Genomic DNA, 4271 nt, shown 5'->3' with positions numbered 1-4271 from the left:
GGTGTGTCTGGTGGCTCAGGCTCCTGGGAAGCTTTTCTGCCCTTTGTGGTCTGTCTCCAGGATGCAGGGGCTGGGGGCGCGATGGGGGAGGGGGCAGGCGCTGACCTTTGTAACCAGACACTTCAGACTGTCCTGCTCAGTGTTGCTGATGACACAGGGAGAAACTGCCCCCCCCCCCCCCCGACTAGTGATTTTAGGAAAACATTCTTTAATCACCCCCTAGTGGGGTTTCTGTATCCCCTGAGACATGTCAGGTGCACGTGCTGAGATCCGGACTGTCACACGCATGGGGTGAGGGCGGGGAAACACGTCCCTCGTGGCTTCTAGACCTCCTTTCTACTGGACGTGGGTCGCCAGCATCCCACGGGCACAGCCGCCCTCCTGCCACTCCGGTTGGAAACCACCCAGCTTCCCGGCCGGCCCGTCCACCCCCGGCGCGGGGCCCGGATAGCGTCTGCACAGGGCCGACAGATGTCCTATGGCCGTCTGCACCCAACCGCACAATATGCCCCTGTTCTCCAAGCAGCGGCCCCAAGTCACTTCTGCTGCTTCTCAGGATGTGCAACTGCCCGGCGACGCGCACCCGGTCCTGGTCCCCTGGGCCGCAAGGCGGGGGGCTGAGTCACCGTGGTACTGCTCAGAGGGCTCCTCGGGGTGGGCGTCTTCAGGAGTGAGCGCCCCCGCTCGGGGCAGGAAGACATGGGCGGGTCTCGGCCTCACCCGTGGGCAGAGGTGGGACACCTGCTTTGGCAGCGTAAGGGAACGTGGCCGGGCCGTGGCACGGTGCTGGGACTCTCCCAGCGTCCCCGAGTGAGCCCTGGCCCGTCTCCCAGCCGTGCTCGGCCCAGAGGCCCAGGCTCGGCTCTAGGCAAGCCCTGACCGCGAGCGACAGGCCTCGAAAGCCTCCCGACCTCCTAGGGTAGGGGTGCGGCCATCGGCTGCTGCGGTTCCAGGGGGCCGGGCACCCCCACCTCATCTCGGTCCAGATGCAGCAGCCCACAGGCCCCAGCACCGCTCTGAAGCCGGCCTTGAACTCCCGTGGCCTATCTTGGTGTCGGGAAGCCCGGCAGCTGGTCCCGGCGGGCAGAGCCTTCTCTCGCTGACTTGGGGCTTTTGGGGCCAGGGTGTTGGTGAGCAGAGTTCTGGCAAGAGCCGTGGCAGCTGGGGCCAGGAGGAGGCTGAAGGGAGATAATTGGACCTGGTAATTGGCTTGCTGATGGGCGGCAGTGACCTTGGCTGAGAGAGGAAGACGCGGAAGAAAGTTGTTCTCCGGACCCAAGGCTGAGCCGTCCCGTCCGGCCGTCCTGTCCCGTCTTGCCTAGCACATCTGTGTGTCAGGCTCGATTCTCTGCACCCACGCTGCCCCCAGCGTGGCCACGTCGGTTCCCCGCCCCCAGGGCCACGCTCACCCATGTCCGTGCCAAGCCTGGGGCCAGATGCCTTAGAACTTTGAATCTAAGAGTCATCTTAAACATTTTTTTAACGTTCATTTATTTTGAGAGAGACAGAGTGTGGCCAGGGGAGGGGCAGAGAGAGAGGGAGACACAGAATCTGAAGCAGGCTCCGGGCCCTGAGCTGTCCGCACAGAGCCCGGCGCGGGACTCGAACTCACGAGCTGTGAGATCGTGACCAAGTCGGACGTTCAACCGACTGAGTCCCGAGGCGCCCCCCCCCCCCCCGCCAAGGGTCAGGGGTCACCCCACTCTGGCTACCCCAAGGTGAGCGGCTGCTAGGCCTGTTGCAAGGACTTCAGTAAAGCCCTTGTTCGTGGGCAGAGTCGACTCATCACTTCCCCCTCGAGGAGTCTGCTCTCTGGGCGGTTTCCAGGCCCCCGTCCCTCCCGTGGGCCATTTCTGCAGACCAGCTGGCTCACATTAGGGCGTGCAATCCGCTGCCCCGTGTGGGCACATGTTCTGGGTTTGTCCCAACCTGAGCAGCTGATTCGCCCGGACGTTCTGGGAAGGGCTCCCCATCTGATTCCGCCCTCCACACGTGACCTTGGAAGCTGCGAGTCGGAGTCCCAGCTTTCGCGGGGAGCCCGTGGCCTCTAAGCGCAGACACAGAAGTGCGGTCCTGGGGACTGGTGTCAGGCGGCAGGCTGGGGGCCCCCGGAGCCGTGCAGTAAGTCCCGCCTTTGCAAGAGACGGTGGCTTGGAGTCCATCGGAGGGTGGGGTGTTTGGGGGTCTCGGGTAAAGCCGGGGAAGGAGTTCGTGCCCGGGGAAAGCCTGGGGGTCCAGGCTCAGACAGAATGGCCTTCCTAAGCCTCCTTCCCCGCCTCTGTCCTGGGCTACGTGAGTGCTTACCCAGCAGGTAGCTGCCGAGCACATCCGTTGTCCCAAACACGGTGCTTTGGGCTGGGGAATAAGGATATGGACGGTTGGTGCCTTTGAGGGACTCCCTGAGTGAGTTGAGGCGGGCGAGCCCTTAGGACTAAGCCAGATGGCCCCGGCGCCGTTTGGGGACACCACAGCCACCACGGGCATCCGCTTCCTGCTGTGTAGAAGGAGCATCATAGGCGCTTTGAGAGAATTCGCTTAGCTGGCAGATTCCAAGAGCCCAGCACCGTGCCCGGAGGGGTGACGATGGGCACAGTTGAGAGGTTTAGGGGGACCGACCGGAAGAAGGACTTGAGAGGAGTCAGGACCCTCGGGGTCTGGACAGGTGCGGCCAGGAGAGCTGTGTCGGAGTCCAGGGTCCCCTGCTGTGCATATTTACTCTTGAACAATTGTGGCCTCGGTTTTTTCCCTTTGGGTGCGGGGTCATATTTTCCCTTCCAGCCTTATCAGAAGAAAGGAAGAGAGGGCGACATTTGAATCCACAGTCACTAAGCACAGCTGTATTCTGAGGATTGAGAAAAAGAACATATTTAAAATGTGTTTCTTGGGGCGCCTGGGTGGTTCGGTCGGTTGAGCCTCCGACTTCAGCTCAGGTCATCATCTCACGGTTCATGAGTTCAAGCCCCGAGTCGGGCTCTGTGAAGACAGCTCAGAGTGTGGAGCCTGTTTCGGATTCTGTGTCTCCTTCTCTCTCTGACCCTCCCCCATTCGTGCTCTGTCTGTCTCTGTCTCAAAAATAAATAAACATTAAAAAAATTAAAATAAAATAAAATTTCTTTCTTTCTTTCTTTCTTTCTTTCTTTCTTTCTTTCTTTCTTTCTTTCTTTCTTTCTTTCTTTCTTTCTTTCTTTCTTTCTTTGTATGTTATTTCCTTTGAGAGAGAGAGAGAGGTGTAGAAAGAGAGGGAGACAGAGAATCCCAAGCAGTCTCCACGCTGTCAACACAGAGCCTGACACAGGGGTCAAACTTACGAACCGCGAGGTCATGACCTGAGCCAAAACCGAGAGTCGAATGCTCAACTGACTGAGCCCCCCGGGTGCCCCTTTGACTGTGTTTCTATTTTTAAAAAATCACGTTGTCGGGGCGCCTGGTGGGGCTCAGTTGGTTGAGTGTCTGCCTTTGGCTCAGGTCGTGATCTCACGGTTTGTGAGTTCGAGCCCTGTGCCAGGCTCGGTGATGGCGGCTCAGAGCCTGTTTTCGATCCTCTGTCCCCCCCTCTCTCGATCCACCCTCCCCCCCACCAAAAGTAAATAAACATAAAAAAAAAATCGCAGAGCCACTGGTGAAATACAACACCGGGGCTGACCGTGACTTTCTGCTCGGCCCAGGCTTCTGGGCGCGGCTCGCCGGGTGGGGACGGTGAGAGGCAGTCACTCTGGTGTTGACCTTCATGACAGCAGGTGCTGCTGCGACACGTGATTCACCACATCGAGCTGTTTAGGTCCAGATTACTAAAGCCTTTTGCCCCTTGGGGGCTGGCGGCTTCTGCAGAGGAGGAGCCGGGAGCACCGCGCAGCACAGAGAGCCGAGCCGGGTGGCGGGCGGGTGGGGAGGACTCTTGCGGGGTGGGGTGGCGGACAGCGTCAGCTTGCTGCTCTCTCGTGCCCCGGAGACCCTTCCTGGCCCGGTGTTGAGTGTGCCATCGAGATGCCAGGCTGGCCAACGCTAACGATATTACCACCCGTGACCCTGCTGTCTGCCTGGACGGTCGTTGTGAAATGACATTTTTAAGGACCCCGCCGCCGAGGGTCAGAGAGTGTGTGGGGTGAAGCGAGAGCCCTTGGGGCAGTCGGCCCATTTCCCTGACGCTTGGTGAGTCAGTGTCCTTGCAGAACGGGCTGCCCTGGGCAGCTGTGGGCGGGAGGGGGGGGGGCGCCCTGGCAGACGGCAAGGGGGGTGTGGCGGGGTGAAGGCGGGCCTGGGCCGGGAAGGGG

The sequence above is a fragment of the Neofelis nebulosa genome, chromosome 15 (assembly GCF_028018385.1).
Source record: "Neofelis nebulosa isolate mNeoNeb1 chromosome 15, mNeoNeb1.pri, whole genome shotgun sequence".
Classification (NCBI taxonomy): domain Eukaryota; kingdom Metazoa; phylum Chordata; class Mammalia; order Carnivora; family Felidae; genus Neofelis; species Neofelis nebulosa.
Note: the sequence above shows the minus strand (reverse complement) of the source record.